At 47.4% G+C, this 18,145-nt stretch overlaps 1 protein-coding gene across 7 annotated transcripts in view; it reads right to left on the bottom strand.

Annotated features, from left to right (window-relative positions):
• The window catches only part of tenm4 (teneurin transmembrane protein 4), a 148,973-nt gene extending 134,857 nt beyond the window's left edge, over positions 1-14,116 (bottom strand). For all 7 annotated transcript variants that reach the window (XM_086124913.1, XM_086124908.1, XM_086124909.1 and 4 more), the window contains exon 1: positions 13,695-14,116. The gene's annotated coding sequence lies outside the window, so the exon portion shown is untranslated. The remainder of the gene's footprint in view (positions 1-13,694) is intronic.
• Positions 14,117-18,145: the final 4,029 nt, after the last annotated feature.

The raw sequence follows: 18,145 nt of genomic DNA, 5'->3' as shown, positions 1-18,145 counted from the left end.
ACGTGCGCCGTGCATGACCTCTATCAGGAGCTACAGAGACGATGTTCACGTCAAATCTGCTCCTCTCAAATTCCGCCGCGTTCATCATGCGGTTTGCTTATTAAAATCTTCTGCTGCGCTCACAAATAAGCCCACCGATGAGCTCATGTGAGGGTTTTTTTCTTCCCCCTTTTCTTTCGACAACGAAGAAAAGCCAGCGCTCGTCAAGATGAGAGGCTGGCGAGGACTCTGCTCAAGTGCGCTCATTGTCTCCCGTTTAAGTGGGGTCAAGAAAGACCGCGTCCATAACGCCCCCCCCCCCCCCCACCAAAACCTCCCCTCCGCGTTCCGAGTCCCCGAGCGGGAAGCGTCGCCAAAAAACATCCACTCTTAACCCCCGGCATACCAAGTAGGCTCTCTCGGGCACAAAGGCCGGCTTTGTGCTGGCGCACTCAAGGTGCTCTCTAGAGAAGGCCCTCATAAGGTGGACTAATGGGAAGGGGGGGGGGGGGGGGTACTTGTCGGTTTGGTTGTTTTATTAGCTTTGCTGATCCCCATATGTAGGTCTGCACTTTTTGGATGCTACGTAAGTGATGGCAAATTATTTTGCAGACCCTCAAGCAACGGTTGGGGGGTTTGGGAGGATCCCCGTTTGAGAATTTCCATACAAGGGGGGAAGAAGAAAGACCCCCGGCGGCCACGCCGAGGAGTGAATAAAACTACTCAACAAATGAAACTTAATTGAGGTCAGCGTGATTGAAGGCGAGGACGGCTGCCGCATCGCTTCCAGATGGCGAGCTGTTATTTCGCCGGGGCTCCGCTAATGCCGCACGGCTTGGGCGCTTGTAACCCGAGCCTCCCTCGGGCCCCGCGGCTCCTAAAGCAGGAAGGGGGCCGGGGGGGGGGGGGGGGGGGGGGGGGGGGGGTCTTACTCGGCAGGTTCGCAACGACTTCAAACCGGGGAGCTGTTTGGATAGGAGGAAGGATCGAGAGAGGCGGGGGGGGGGGGCGCTGGAACAAAGCATGTTAACACCGTCTCCGTGTCGAACAAGTTTGGAAACACGTGCGGCTTTCCTCCGCATCCTTGTCGGAGATTTTCGAACCGCAGTCCCCGAGCATTTGTTTGACGTCCGCGCCGTCTCACGCTCAACCGACCCGAGCCGTGTTTACACACGGTAATGCCCGTTTTGTTTTTTGACGCGCTTGGATTCGTTAAAAGAAATATTTAGGCCGAGAGGTGCGCATGCATTAAATGCCAGAGGTGGGCGACTCCGGCGACATGACTTGCAGGACTGGCGTCACATGACTTGGCAGAAGTGGCCGATTTTTGGACTTGGTACTTTGCACGGCTAATGGGTACAAAAGACTCGACTTGGCTTTGACTTGGTCATCCTGAGAATTGGAATTGAACCATCTGACTTTCCGTTTCCGTTTCATTGGTTGCAATTCCCAAAGCTTACTTTTAGGCGGCGGTGAATATGGTGACGGGGTTGCTGTTCGGAGTTTGATAGCGATCAAACGTTTTGATTTGTACCCCCTAGGAAACAAAATGCTTTCGAAACAGGGTTTCACCGTGATTAGAAGGTCGTCAACCTGGCCCGTTTTGTGGGCTGGCATGCGCTTTGCGTCTTCATCATCGTTGCCTTTGTGGATTCCCCTGCCCGGTCCAATTGATCATATGAATCTAAACACATCGAGTTCCAAGTTTATTTCTTGACGAGCAGGGATGTCAGTCGGCTTTTCCTCTCCCCGATCCGCATCTTCCAAACTATTAAACGTCTTTTATAATAAGGGAGTCACGTTTTGTTGTTTTACGAAGGAGGTTGCAAATCAAGCAGGGTTGGCCCTGCTTGATTTGCAAAGCACAACATCGTGTTGACGTACTGGTAAACATCAGTTGACATGTTTTGGGTTTTTTGTTTTGTTTTGTTGTGTTTTTCCTTTTAAGAAGAGGTCTGGTTCCAAATCAAAGTTCAAGTCACAGTCCCGGTTTCAAGCCGGGGTTGGCGCTCGGGATTGAGGCTTTCAAGCCACCAATTGCGTTTTAATGTAGGTTTGAAAGCCGGCATCGGGGGACAGAATTGCGGCTTCAAAGTTGGGTTTCGGCCCACGTTACGGTTTGCAAATCAGGAAGTGAATTCAGAGGTTGGTTTCTCATGAGGGTTTCAAATTAGGTTTTAAAGCTCAGGTTAGGGTTTCAAATCGTCCACGCGGTTTCCGCTGCGTGATGTGCTCGTCGTGTCAACTAGATCGGCGTGACGCACGCACCGCTAAAAACGTCACCAGAGTCATTTTTGGACACGTTGGGCGCAGGCGGAATAACGCCGGCACAATTCCGTCACCGGCTTTCCACTATAAATGTAAAATAGGTGCGGGCTCATAAAACGTGAGGTGGCCGGCACGGTTCCCTCCCGTCGCGTCATCACCGTGCGCTTTTCTTTCAATGCGTCTCGCCTGATTGTGGAAGATACGAAGAGCAGAAATCTGTTTCGTTTCAATTAAGCACAAAAAAACGCGCTGCAGATCTTCCGACGGCACTGTGCCAGTTTTTTTTTTTTTGGGAGGGGGGCGGGGTGGGTTCACCAAAGGAGCTCATGTGATTTAGATGAGCGTTTCGCTGTTTGAGCTGAGTCAGAGGAACGCTCACGTCAAGCCGCTGGGCTGTAGCTCACAGCCTGGACCCACTTCGGCTTCTTTGATGGCTCCGGAAGCTGCCCGGCTACCGTTTTACCGATTTATCGTGATTGGTCGACACCCCGGTGGGCCGACACCCCGGTGGGCCTTCACCGCTGTCCAAGTCAGAGTCGGCGCGGTGCAGAGACACGCTGATCTTTATTGATTGGTCGATAGAGAACTAGCATGCGGGAGAATACCAATTAACCAGAGGGGAAAAAAATCAATAAAAATATCAAAGCGGTTTTACAGTAGCATTAGCTTAATTTATCACACGGGTGCGGTCACAATATTTATGGGGCCGTCGCTCCTCCTTGCGAACCCTAACTTTGTCACCCCAACCCTGGCTTGAATGAAACTCACAACCCCGTCTTTCGAAACCCTACTCCCGCGTTGAAAAGCGATTTTGACATCCCCTCCGAGGTTCGAATCCGCGGCTTGATCCCTTCATTTGAAAGCCACGCTGCATGCGTACAATCGTCCAAAAATGAGCTCGCAATATGAAAAAAAAATCGACTATTTTAAGGCAGACAAAAGAGTGACTTGATCCTTTGAGACTGCAGCGAAAGCGCTCTTATCTCACGACTGCGCAGCTACCGAGAAGGGATTATTGGACTATTTTAAGGGGGCGACCGCATGCTGAATCTCGCGCGGGAAGGAAATATTTGCATGCGGCGATTTTCAAGCGAGCGCATTACAAAAGGGAGAAATGGTTACGTATGGTCGCACTGCTTTTCACTCGGTACACAATGCCGTGAGATCCGAAACGTGAGTTATATAAAAAAAAATAATAATAATAATCAGATTGAAAGGCTCGCGCACTTCCTGCAGTGCAACTTAAATTGGAACCGAAGATGAAAGGAGACGACGGCAATCCGCCGTTACTGGCTGAGCCTGTCGCGACTCGTTTCAAGATTCAGATTTTAATCAATGGTGGTTCCAATTGAGATGCAAACCTTCCAAATGAAGGCGGAATCCAATTTTTCGGGTTCGAGTGACAATGAATCAAAGCATTTGGCCGCACGTACTACTCGCCACGGGAATGGCAACGCATGTGACGTACGAATGCGGGGGAAGTGCGCAGCGTCGCGCCAAGCGGGCCGAAGTGTTTGCGCGTTTATGGGAGTGTTGCGCCGGCGAGTGACCATTTCATTAAAACTGTCGAGCAATCAGTGAATAAAAGCCGACCGAGGACTTTGTGGTTACTTTGCCGTTGGCCGTCCGAGCACAGCGGGAGTTTGCAAACTTGGACTTTCGACCGGGGAGATAAACCTTCCCAGGTTAGCTTGGCGTTAGCTAGCCGGTACGCGGATAGATTTCAAACTTTACCAAAAGCATTAAAAAAAAAAAAGAAAAACATCCGAGGTTCTGGCGTTGGCCAGTGTACGGTGAGAGATCCTGGAGATTCAAGTAAGTGAGTTTAAACTAAAAAGGTCAACCTTTCCCTCAGTTTCCGTGGCTGCGTGAGCGCGTTCCAGCGCTCTCCGATGTGTTTTCCAAAAAGTGAACATGGTGTGAATAAAGTACAGTACAAGTGCACTCCATTTACCTTTAGGATCGAATTGGACTTTTCATTTTTCGGGGGGGGGGGGCAAAAGTACAATTAGTAACTCATTCAAGACCTGCTGGTTGAACGGTAAACAAATATGCAAATGCTAATTTTGAGTGTAAATCCAACCTCTGTCTCCCCCCGCCGCCCTCCCCAGTCTTTTTTTTTTTTTTTAATTAAGACAAGCATCTGTACTACTTGAGAATGTGAGTAATTTTATCTCCGCTGTCTCCATCTTCATTCATAGTCCCATGTAAAAATGCTAAGCAGGTGCATGAGTGTCTGAAATGCTGGAACGGTAAAACGGAGCAGTTGGCGACGAAAATAATCCCGTCACCTTGCTCGCACCGTAACACTTGGCCGCCTCGCGCAGCCTCCGAGCGCCCCGCGAGCAGATGGACGTGTTAACACGTCCCTCGCAGTGTCGTTTCCACATTTTCCACTCGCACAAACATGCTGATTTGTGCGCCTGTTATTTTTTTAACAAGAAAATCGCAGAAAGCCAGGCAGCATATTGACATCTAAGTCCAAAAAGACAGTCGACGGGTGGACGCATACAATCGGCACTCTCGAGGTAAATAACACGCCGGCGCCCTCCTCCTCCTCCAACGTGACTGCGAGAGTCAAAAGGGGAAAAAAAAAAAAAAAACCATCAGCGGCAGTTGTCGGTAACAAGTGTTTTGATCCACTTGGACTCAACGAGAGAAACTGAGCCTGAGGGCCTTGGAACCCGCGCGCCGTCATGGCCGACTCCAGAAGACGAGGTACAAATTAGTCGCAAGCCCTTTCGACGGAGGCCTTTTGTTTTGTTTTGTTTTTTTCCCCCCTGCAATGCTGCGTCGCTCCTCATTGATTTTTTTTTTTTTTACTCGCACACAATACGACCAACGCAGATTGAAACGAAAGAAGCTTTGGGATTGGGATGCGTGAACAAACGACTTAAGTTTAGTAGTTATCCATCCGTGAAACCCATCATTGGGGTACCTTGACTGCAAAGTTGTCCGAAAACATATTTTTGAAGCGTCTTACGTGGGAAATTATGTCAAAGTTCCATACGTTTTCATTTTGTATTCGCACAATTCATTGCATCGCCCTGTAATCGCCTTTAGATACCACAAGGCAGCAGCAAAAGACTCAGTTTGTCAAACTGAACTTCCTCAACTCACTTTGACAAATCCTTGGAATTTAACGAAGAACAGATGAGTATTTTTCAATGAGTCACGAATCACGAATAGGAGAATTGGAAAATACCAAGTGACGACTTTCATCTCAATGAAGCTCCTCAGCTCAGTTCAACAGTTCATTGGCAAGATGCCATCATATGATACTATACATGGCCGGAGCCCACGAACAGCAAACAGTTGACTGATTTCGCAAATAACAGAGGAACCCCCCCCCCCCTCACCCCCCACCCCCAGAACATTGCGAAATTGATAAAACCGAAATACAAATAATCAAAGCTTGGCTTTCCAGCCTCTTGACTTGTTTAGGGTCCGACTGTGTTTCATCACGTCGGTGCACATTCACCACGCGACTTTGGGATTTAGCACAGTGGCTTAAAAGTCAACGGCACTCCACAACTATAAGAGGAGCCCCTGCAGCCAAACATGTTTCTTGACGCTTTTTTTTTAATTTCTGCAAAACAGGCACCAGAAAAGAACAACCTTTGTGCTGTTTTTTTTGGGGGGGGGGGGGGGTGGGGGGGGGCAGCTGTGATGTGGATTGGCTTCCAGCGGCTCAATACGACACGCTTGGTTGAGCCAGAACGTCAGCGCTGGACCAAACTGACGAGCGTCGCCAGGCCCCGATGTGCTTCCTGGCGTCCGCATGCGGTCACGCGACGGCAAAGAGAGGGTCGCCGCGCGTACAGAGACACGCTAAGGGACAAAAAGTATTGGGCCACACCGCAGTGGGCACAACGCTCACCTGTCTCAATACTTTTGGCCATGTATCGTCCTACCAAAATAAAAGCGATCGACAGAAACCGTGCTTGATGGACTAAAGTATTGGGACAGGCGGTCGTATCACAGAGAGCAAGGGTGTCTCAATACTTTTGTTCATGTCATACTCATTGCCTCTGTGGAGGAATACTTCGATTTTGATCTCACTTTTTGGACAAAAGAATTGGAACAGCGTTTTCTCTGTAGGGGGCAATACTTTTGATTTCAGCGCCACAGAAAATGGTCAAAAGTATTGGGGCGTTCCATTAAGACTTGATGTTGTTTTAGGACCACTTTTTTTTGTTTAAATTGTGTTCCCAAAATGTGGACAAAAGTATCGGGACACCCCTGCTGTAGACGGGATGGCCATAAATAATTTCAGTTCGGAATCGCATTTTTGTCGATAAATGTATTGGACACCGTCAGGAGCACTGTTCCAATCTTTTTGTCCTTAAAGCGTGGCACCAACGTCAAAACTAAGTACTCATCAAAAACAACACTACAGACAAAATATTTGGGCCATGAAGGGGCAGAATGGCCATGTAGTGCGATACTTTTGTCTCGATCGCGCGGTGACAAAATACAGTATTCTCTTCTAATCAGGTGAATTTGTACAAATGTTTTCATAGTCAAAAACAAAGATGCAAGCGATGCATTCCGAAGACTTTTTTTTTTAATATGTGCCTCATCTTGTCACTTCTCTAAAAATTGATCCTGACTGAAACAATGGAAAGATGCCGTCACAGGTACATATGGCACATCGGGAAAAAAATATTAACATTAGCATATTTAATGTATCTGAGCATATTTCTGAGTTCTGGAAGTTTTTATTTTGTGTGCATGCTAGCATCTTTTTCATCAATATCACTTTTAAAGAGGCCCTCCTGACATGCTGCACTGTACAGAGAGTAAGACGATCAGATGCAACGTCGAGACGAAGCGACATAATCTTCCTATCAAAAGGTTAATCCTGCCGCAGACGTGAAATCATTCAAGAGGATTCTGGTAAAGCTACACGCAACTGGACTGGCCCGCGCTCAAAAATCATTAGGCGAAGAAGAGATCGGCACAAGCCGTTTGAGAACATCTGTGGGCCAAGTTGACCCGATTTAACATGTTTACATTGAGGGTCGAATTGACCCGGTTTAAAACCTTGGTTCTATTGACATATTTATTATGGCAGGATGACCCTCACCAAAACATTTTTGGAATGTTTTGGTGAGGGTCATCCTGTCATAATAAAAATTGAATTTTAAATATATTTTTCACAATACATACATATACACACACACACATATAAATAATATATATACTGTATATATACATATAAATTAATAATATAATAACATTTTGTTGTGGTTCTCAAATGAACACCACACCAAAATGTTATTATATTATTAATTGAAGAGGTGGTTGTTTATTTTTGGAGCGGGTCTCAAAACGGGTCAGGCGGCAAATATCGTAGCGGACGTAGCGTCTACATATCCAAAGAACGTTTCCGAATCATTTGTCCACAAACTCCCCTCCGTCATTTTTTTTTCTCCCTTTTACCACACTGCTGAATACCCATTACGGAATGATAAATGGCTTTTTGTCTGCATCGCTTCTGTCATCCAGACGGCTTTAAATCAATAACACCCGTGCGTTTTTTAACGCCACAACACAACGTAAACAGACAGGTGCTGTTGTCGGCGCCCACGCCGCCGCATAAAAGAACAGGTCAGCACATTCTATACGTATTTGATAAATAAGGCCCGTCGCTAAAATGTCATCTTTGCGCCGCGGCTGAGAGGGGGGGGGGGGGGGGGGAAGCCCCACACTGTGTCTGTGACTGGAGCACGAGAGCGCTAGCGGGCCGGCTCGCGGGGCCTCATGAATATTGATGGCGCAACAGCTGAAGGTCAGCTCCGCCGGGAGACGCCGCTCCGCCACTTTGCTGCCTGACTCTCGCAAAACGTATAGCCCGGGCAGGCCGAGACGCGTGGCGAGAACCCCAGAACATAACCGACATATGCAAAAGTCATGAGTGAGTTTCAAGTCTCAAGCAAGTCCCAAATTACGGTGGCAAGAACCCAAAATCAAGACCGGTCTCCAAATATCAAGCAAGACGATTGAAGAAGCAGTATCAAAGGTCTTTTTTTTTTTTCACAAAACAACCATCACTTATAGAACATCACAACTTAAATCAAATTTTAGCAAGCAGTCGTGTTCTTTTTTTTTCAGGGTCACAATTGCCGGGTCACTTGTTGCTAGGCAGAAGTCAGAGAGCTCAAGCAGAATAAAAAATATGCCCCCTTCCGCAATGAAACCACTGCTCTGTATGAAGTATCATTTTAGAAGGGGTAAAATACCACCATGCAGTATCCATACAGGTGACACACAAAGAGGAGTAAATTTCCTCTGTGCCGTATGCATACAGCACATTTGACGATAAAGTTGTACTTGACTTGACACGGCACCAACAAGACCGTCGCAACTGCTCAGGAAGCCGCAGTAACATTCGCCGTATTTTCCCAGAGGATAAAGGACATACACCTGCGAGGATTCTTATATCGTCAGTCTACGTGTTGCTGGACTTATGTTCAAATATCCATCGCTTAAAAGGTCCTAACGCCGCAATCCAAAACGGGTTCATGTTGAACGAACCGCGCGCTCTGTATCAGTTCAAAAAGCCATTTGACACGCCCCCTTTTTTAGACACCAAATAACCAATTAAGCCACCGCTCTGTATTAATACATAATAATACTTTGGAATGAAATAAGTGTCCAAACAGATGCCTCGCCATGTTTCGAGCAAAATTCCAGCCCGCTGAATACTAATAAACCTACTTCACTTTTTTTTTTTGCATCCTTAGACATGATATCTTTATCCAAGAGTTGCAAACTACCACACTCTTGACCTTCCCACAGCGGCTCCCCGTCTCCGAAATCTCCCACCGCTCGCGCATATCGATCACAGCAGGGTGAAAATGCAAAGTTGTGCGGCGACGTCGCGCCGCACAGAAATTGCGCTGAATGCAAAAGAAAGGGCCGAGACGGCTCCGTGAAAGCTAAGGCGTTAAAACGAGAGCGCCGCTCGCAGGGACGGCGACGCGCGAACCACTGGGGCTTAATTACCTGCGGATTTGGCCGCATTTCACCGACTTGCATAAGACGTCGGCGGTCATGATGAAACGCCACTGGGGAAGGACGTTCTAATGGGAGAGCCAAACAAAGGCCGAGCGGGCTGTTAGCGGGATGCTAACCTTCAAACACGGACAAGCATTTTTTTAAATTCTTCTTATTTATTGATTCGTCGGGACAGGGGGAGTGTAATTACTGTCACTTTTTCCGCCCGCAGTTCAACGCGAGGCCACCGCGCCATCCTGGAAATTCAAGGCGGTTCGAATCGGCGGGGTAATTTGCCACGCTATGTTGTAAAGAACGCCGTGCGCACGTTTGAGGCTTGAGGAGAAGCTGCGAGCGGCGCAGGGGGCTCTCAAACTTGGGGCGTCGGTGGGCGAGCCAAATAGTTTGCAATAAACGACTGCCATGTCATATTTTGTTGAAATGCAAACAGACAGATGGGGACCAGCGCGCCAACCAAACAAATAAAGCAATTAGTTCTTCAGCTCGGGGCCGTTAAAAATCTCCGAGATGATTCTGATGGGTCGTCACATTCATCTTAAATCGGATTTGTTTTCCAGAACCAAAAGGAATTTTGGGGTGGGGGGGGGGGGGGGTAAAACCTCTTCTTTTGTTTTGTTTTGTCTACTTTTCACAGGAACGATTTCGGGTCAGACCTGAAAGTTCCAATTGGTGCTGTCGAGGAAGCCTACAAAATAAAACTTTTTATTCTCATCTTTTTTTCTTTTTTGTTAGCTAGTGTCCTGTGAACTCTGTTTTTAAAAGCTTGACTCGACATGTGCATTGATGTCAGTGTTCGGAGTAATGGGATGATTTAAACAGTGGGTGCTTCCTCCAAGGACAAAATGTCTGCACATTAGACGTAAAATCTCGAGCAAGGCAGCTCCCGTTGCTTTTCCAGACTCTTCGGATGAGCGTTGCCGTTCATGAACGCGGGAGACTCCACTTTGTTTGATCGCACAGTCTGGAGGACTCCCCGCCCCTGCCCGGCCATCAAACAATTGACCGGATGAAGAGTCTTTGTGCGGGTGCGGGAGGTGTGTCCAGAGGGGGGGGGGGGGGGCGGGGGGGGGGTGCTAACACCTGGCTCCCCAATACAAACAACTCCGACACGGACTTAAGAAAATAATCCGAGCCCGGAGCAATACGGGCCCTCAAATTTGAGCACCTGCTCACTTACCAACAAGACACCGCATCGTATTTTATGACGCTCAACAAAACCAATTCAACGAGGCACACCGTTTTATATCAGACGATAATTCCCGAGGTCGTCTCGGCGGTATTTTCTTTCATTGCGACGAAACATCGAAACAAAAACAAAGTACCCTGGCTGAGGGCAACTTGGCTGACGTGAAGTTTATGTTTCGTTAAGTTTATGGTTAAGTTAAGAAACAAATCTCGGAATTCACTTCTTTAAGGGTCTATCCGGTTATTTTATCTTGCGATCCTTTCGCCATAACTTTCCGTATCATTTTTCTCGCTCAGAAACAGTATGAAGGAAAAAATATATATTCAAAAAAAAAAAGTATGTGGCGCATCTACATGTACGGGTCGTCGCTCGTTCCCATTAAGTTGAAATAATTTTGTTAGCGTTAGCTATTAGCGCTCCGCAGAGAGAATTTTGTTAGCGTTAGCTATTAGCGCTCCGCAGAGAGAATTTTGTTAGCGTTAGCTATTAGCGCTCCGCAGAGAAATGGCGGGCGACTGCTGGGCAGGGGTCATCATGAAGTAGCCGCCATGTGACACATCCAAACGGATGAAGCCATCGCAACAGAGTGAGAATGAAGACGTGGCGCGGCAAGGTCAGACGAGCTAAATGTCTTTCTGCTCCTTTGAGAGAGCGCGGAGGGAAAAGGTTGAAGAGCGGGTCACGACTCCGCTCGGCTCGGCCCAGCCCGGCCTGTCCGCGGGTGACTTGGAATAGCTCGTTGGGGGGGGGGCTGAAAGCACGTGGCCGTGTCATTCCGTACAAGGCACGCCGTCACGGGTTACATTTTGATGGAGTACGTACTTCTCTGCGCGCGGGATGCGCCGCAGAGCAGCCTCGGCTCGACGTAGAGCCCCCGGGCCAAAAAAAATAAAAAATAAAAAAGAATATCCTCAGGTTGAGCCTGCTGAAAAAGCAGGTGTACAAGAATTATTGATTCCTTTGACACCTTAGAATTACTGACATCAGTGGGGAAAAAAAACAACTACACGCAGAGATCCGTGTGATGATTTCATTTATGCTTCAAGGGGGGGAAAAAAATCGCCACTTCACCCATTGATTTTTTTGGGGTTATTTCTCCTCTATTTACATTGTAAGATGCCGACAAGAGACTTTGCATAAATGAGCCTTAATCGGAAGCGGGTGCCTGAGACAGATGGGCCGTGCAAAATGCAAAAGCCTTTTTTTTTTTTTGCCCGTGTGACTGAACGTGGGCGCAGCGGGCCGCCAAAGTTGGATGATTAGTTCTCAGATTTGCAATTAAAGCAGAGGTGCGAGGGTCCGTTCATCTGCGCTGGCTGCTTTAATTATGCATGCATCTCGTTGCGGGACCCTGATATGAGGCAATAGTTTGCCCCCCCCCCCCCCCCTCTGACCGAATAACAAGAAGAAACAGCGATGCGGTCGCACACCGCTGGAAAAAAAATAAAAATAAAAAAAGCACTTTTGGCTTTTTCTCATTGGTTCGAAGATCGCGCTACGAGCTGCGGGGATTATTTTGACCCACTGGTTTTATTCAACGCAGCAGCCGGAATACGACGCCTTGATGTGACGATGCAATGACATTTCAGTGAATGTGTTAATCCAAAAGGGAGCGTTTGTATCTTCAGAGGTTGCACTCGCGCCGCATGAAAAATCTCAAGGCACCAAAAGAAAATGTCATGAAGCAGAAAGAGACTGAAAGAATGATGACCTCGTCTCCATTTGCTCCATCATTTAATCACTCGGGTTAAAATCTGGGCCTGCTTCATCAAACACAAAGCTATCATATTCTTGGAAGAACACAGATTTTCTTTTTTTTTTCTGCCTGTCACTATATGTCGCTGGCAAAGATAGATGAACCGAGATATATATTTTTTTGAATGAATAATTTGCATTTTTGGATCAATTAGGTCAAGTTGGATCATTTCAAGGGGTGGCACGCTCTGGCCTTCCTCCGTGGCAGTTTTGCATGTTTTCCCTGCGCCTGCGTGGGTTTTCTTCGGGTGCTCCAGATTGGAGATTGATATTGAGTTCGCCTCGTTATGTTACAGGTGACCCCTTTTCCAAGACAGGACTCAATATCCAATCACGTCCATCACTACTCAACATACATCAAAGGACACACACACACACAAAACAAAAATTTAAATGAGACCGCAGAATGAAACACGCTCGGAAGAGTGGACACAAGTTGTTTCCAGCCAGCCAATCAGAGAGGGAGAAGGTTTGAGCTACTAGTGCTGCACCCCCCCCCCCCACACACACACACACAATGGCTCCCGGGGGTCCGACTCACTCACTCACTCACTCTTCTTACTCCTCCTCTGCTCTCAAACACTGTTTGGGAACTCCTCAAAATGAAGCCGAACCACAACACAGCACCACAAAGCTTGATCGTTGCTTAACAACTACATGCTTGCACATTTTTAGAACTCTTTCAGAACAGACGATAATGTATATTCAGGATTTGCGGGGGAAAATAGTATTTTTTTTAATAAATTTAGGAGTCGTTGAAATATATTCCTCAATATTTCAATCAATTTTTTTGGTAATCAAAACAATACGATGTGTACAATGTGCATTGACACAAACGCATGAGCCAGACTGCTGTATTTTATATTTTGCATTTCTTAAAACTTAAATTTCATAGAAAAAAATGAAAAAATGATTTAAAATATTATATATATATATATATATATATATATATATACAGTATATATAAAAAAATATTCACTAATTCAAAAAATATTTTTGTCTCTATACATCTATAAAAATACGCAAAATATGAACCATATCAAATATGAATACTTAAGTATTTTCTTCTATCCATTTAAAACAGCACCAGCACAGTCCACCCCCCCCCCCCCCAATCCCTCAGCACTCCATCCATGATAGTCAGTCCAAGTCCCATTTAAAGCGAACCCACCGTCACCATCATCCTCCCTCCTACCAACCATCTGGGGGCACATGTTCGGGACATCCTCTAGCCCCCCCCCCCCCCCCCAACCTCCACTTTACTGACAGGACCACATTTCGTCACGTATGAACGCAAACACGTAGCGTGCGTGCAGGTAGACCAGCGAGCGAGCTGTGCACGCCACGGAGGGAAGGTGCGGTTCGGTGGGGGGGGCGGCAGGAGCGTGGCGGGGGGGGGGGCAGACCGGAGAAGAGAAGAGAGGAGAGGGGAGCCACATCTGCGTGCACGACGTATATTCCAACGAGCATTTCTGCATCTTACCATGGCGGAGACAATGCAGCAGGTCCCGTCCGGGTCCTCACTTCACTTGATGAGCCGCCCCCCCCCCCCTCCACCTCCCTCCCTCCTCCAGCACCCACACTCGTGGATGCGCGTTATTTCCACAAGGCACGTTGTTACGTGGAAAAGGAAAAAGAGAGAGAAAAAAAAGGAGAAAATCGTCCTATTTTCCTCCCTTGCTTCCGTGCGCGCCGCTCCGAATAATTTCAAAAAAGAAAATTAGAAAAAAAAAACGGGGGACGGGGCTTGGGGGAGTCGCCGCTCACGCACACGCGGCGTCAACACGTCCACGTTGTTGGAATGCCCGCGATTGTTCCTTGGAATTAAAGAGGGGAGGGGTGGCTGGGGAGGGAGCGGGAGGGGGGGGTGGGAAAGCGGGAAAGCAGGAAAACGAGGTGTCACGGCGCCGAGGTAGCCACAGCCGATGTGCATGCAGGGAAGTGACAAGCCGCTTCTGCTTCTGCTTCTGCCTGCACGCCCGCCTGCTCCCACTCACTGAGCACACGCGAGGCAAACAGGGTGCGTGGACGCCCCCTTCGGTGCGAGGAGGATCCGGTCCCTGCAAGTGGCTGCTGCTCGCTCGCTCTCTCGCTCTCTCTCTCTCTCTCAACTTACTGTATTCATACTATTTACATTGCAACATGTGTCAAGAATAACGCGCCAAAAAAATAAAAGGGAGGGGAGGGGGGGGGGGGGCTGAGTACAATTTGGGAGGCCGAGCATGTTTGTCGAATTTTTATGATTTTTATGGTTGTATGGTTGACTACAGTCGGCCGAAGACATCCGGGAGGTGGCACCGGCACGCCCGCGACCCTCGTGAGGAGAAGCCGATTAGAAAATGGATGGCTAACTGACCGCAATGATGTCATCGGCATCAAAAAAAATAGAATCGTGGTCATAGCGTTTGTCGTATTTGCTGAAGGGCGAGGCTCTGCTTTCATACGCAAGGTAACGCAATGCGCTTGACAAAACATTTCATGGCCACATTTAAAGGCGAAAAAGAATTTAAGACACCTAAAAGCAAAGTAAATAAATGCAAAATAAAAGAACATAAGAATATGATTTTGGACGTCGGCGTCGCCACTTCCCGTTCGCAGCTTTTCTGGAACGTGTTGCAGCCATAAAATTATAAATTCATGATTACTTGATTAAAAAAAAAAAAACGTTTATCAATTTGAATATGAAATATTTTGTCTTTGTAGTATATTCAATAAAATATATTATTTTGAAGATGATCGGCAAATCATTGAATTCCGTTTTGATTTCGGTCGAACACAAACTTGCTGCAATTGGGTTTGTACGAAAGCGACGTCTCGCCGTCCGTTTGACTTGAAACCCGAAAGCCGATTTGGAGCAATCAATTGCGCGACCTTTGACATGAGCGGTTTGGAAGGTGACGCGCCGCTTGCCTCTTTTGTCCCGCTTCTAAATCTGCTCGCTACTCACACTGGCCGCCGGTTCCCGCTCCGAGCCGCCGGTCAAGAGTTCCTGGCCCTGGAAGCGCGTTTGCCCCCCCCGAGGCCGGAGGGCGTCTTGCGGCGGGGTGGGCGTCGGTCCTCTAATTCGCCGCATTGTGTGCCAAGAAGTTAATCTGGGCTCCGAGTGGGACCCCAAAAGTGAAAGATGCTTTCACATGGAAAACTGGAGACGGAGGAAGGGGGGCCGGGGATGGTATTGGGAATGTTGGCTTTTTGTGTGCCGCCCCAAAAACATTCAGGCACATCTTGAAGCTTTGGGGGGGGGGGGGGGGGGGGGGGGGTCAGCAGTCTAACGATGTGAAGGTCCCGAATGCGGCCATGATGAGCACTCACAGAATCAGAATCAGAATCAGAATCATCTTTATTGGCCAAGTATGTAGAACACACAAGGAATTTGTCTCCGGTATAACACGCTGCATTAGTATCATCGTAAACAACAAATCATTGAACCATTTTAGAGTAACCAGTAGCAGTATTTGTAGTACAAGAAGAGTGACTACGTCAGTGACTGTTTAAGGAGTTAATGGCTAGAGGGAAGAAGCTGTTTAAGTGTCTACTGGATTTGGTGCGCATGGATCTGTAGCGTCTGCCTGAGGGGAGTAGCTGGAAAAGGTGGTGGGCAGGGTGCGGGGGATCCAGGAGGATTTTCCGTGCCCTTGTCTTGATTCTTGCAGTGTGCAAGTCCTCAAGAGTGGGTAGGGCGGTGCCAACGATTTTTTCCGCCGTCCTAACTGTCCGCTGAAGTCGGATTTTGTCCTTTTTTGTGGCGGCCCCAAACCAAAGATGGAAGAACACAGGATTGGATTGATTCGATGACTGCCGTGTAGGACTGTCGTAGCACCTCCTCCTATTGAAGTCCATCCTCGCCCCCCCCCCCACTTCTGAAAACAAACACCGGGGCTAATATTTCGTACGGTACCGCAAGAGACACCGACAGCTGGTGGTTCCTGTTAGACACGTTCGCAAAGAGCAAGCGCGCCGTGAAGAAGATGGATGCCGACACGTAATGAAAAATCTCTACGAGGGAAAAATTCCGCGACAATACCGCATCAGCGAGGAAATGAAAGTGTCCCGTCGGAGTGAAACGAAATGAGGGAAAGCCGTCATCGTGGCCGCGCAACTCATTACGCCGCCGCGTGGAGTCAAGATGCTCGTCCGACTTCACTCGCCGCTCTTGGTTGTTGTGATTTCGTGAGTTTTTTTTTTTTCTCTAGTGCGTCCCCACGAGTGCTGCAGCAAATCTCATCTAACTGCAACAAAATCCCTTCAGTGAACGGAGACTCACTTTTTTTTTATGCCCCTTCCCAATTCCTCAAATAAAGCTGAACCCATTTGACCCAAAATTCAATCGATTTAAGTCCGGATGTGAGCCAGACTGGACGCCATTTGCCAGACAAAATATTTGCGTCCATGTTGGTTTTTGGGGCTTTCGCAACCAATTTGGACTCGGATCCAGAAGTGAAACGATCAAGATGGTAAACGGGATTGATTTGACAGTATCTGCAGGTGTACACAATCTCTTTCAACTTTGTGCTCCGTGCGGGTTCTCGCGTTTTGATGTTTCCCTTGAATAATTTACCAGGTTTGCTGTGAACTCGTGCGGGCGTTTGTTCTTTTGTTCTTGTCGTGAGCAGAAGAAAGTGCAAAGAAAAAAAAAAACGTGTTTGCTTTTGAGACAAGGCTCAATGCTGCGACTCCAATTATTCGCCCCATAAAACCTCTAATTGGGCTTCGCTCGGCTTTGCTCCGCGCCTATTTTTATTTTTTTTTTTTATGGTTTTGCCCTTCTGCCGCCGCTGCTTCTTATTATTTTAAAATCTTCCTTCATCATTAAAACGTAAGCACGGCTTCTGCTCCGTGACGCGAGCGACGTCTGATGTTTTATCTACATCACAGGAGGGTTTTGTTTCTTTTTTTTTTTTTCCCCCAAAAAGGCTAGAATTCAAATCAGCATCGGGTTGATTCCGGTCAGGTGGCGTTATAATCGCAAAGTGAGGCGGCGTCAAACTTTAAACTCCCTCGCGTTGACGTCCCGGGCGGCTCAGTGTGAGGCGCGTTTCCATCCCTCGGATTCGGAACTGTTTTGGGCTCATCTGCGTCATCCTCCGCAAGTTATTCTTAAGCAAACAGAGCACCTTGATGTGTCGTATCCTTTCCATCCCACTCCCATCAAATTTGACCAGTTTTGACGTTTGACAGCAATGAAAATGTCATTCTTTTATTTTGGCCTCTTGAGCCACAATACTCCCAAAAAATGAAAATCCCTCAAAATGGCACTTTTTTTTTTTTTTTTAACAGGTGCTACAAAGTTTGTTTACATTGAGGCAGCTTCATGTCAAATTTGACTCGTGTTTATCGAAAGGGATTTTTCAATTGCGTTTTCGCTCGCAGCGCAAGTTTGGCATGAGGTGCGGTCTGAATCTGCGCCGGGGCAGGACAGACTGCGTTTTGGTGAAAACGAAAACAATGTGTTAGTTGCGAGTGGAAAACATTCACTTTTCAGAATAAGACGGCTGCGACGCAAAGCCTAAGTCAAACAATTATAATAATAATAATAACGATATCATCAAGGCTGTGTTTTGCTTTGGCTTTTTGCCTGATGAAGATCAATCAGTTTGTAAATTCAAATCAAGCCGAGGTCATTCGGTTCGCAATGGGAGCCAAATTTTGGGGAAGGTTCTTCGGCTTGACCCCGAACAGATTGGCAGTCAGCCAGCATCCAAAACATCGCCCCCTTGCTAACAAGAAAACTTTCTGCTCGAATGAGCCTCTGATTCCCACTGAATGCTAAACAGAAGACGCGAGAGCACTGTGACCGGTCATTTGAGTCGCTCCGGTGATTGTCGTTCAGCTGGAGAAAAGCATTTTTTAAGACGCATTGCGATGTGCCCGAAATACCTCTTCAGATTGCACGCTTGCTTTTTTTTTTTTTTTAGGGTTTTCTCATTAATTTAC

This window comes from Hippocampus guttulatus, chromosome 12 (genome assembly GCF_054856545.1).
Source record: "Hippocampus guttulatus isolate MCC_2025c chromosome 12, RoL_Hgut_1.0, whole genome shotgun sequence".
In the NCBI taxonomy this organism is placed as follows: Eukaryota; Metazoa; Chordata; class Actinopteri; order Syngnathiformes; family Syngnathidae; genus Hippocampus; species Hippocampus guttulatus.
Note: the sequence above shows the minus strand (reverse complement) of the source record. Positions and strands in the feature narration are given on the sequence as shown.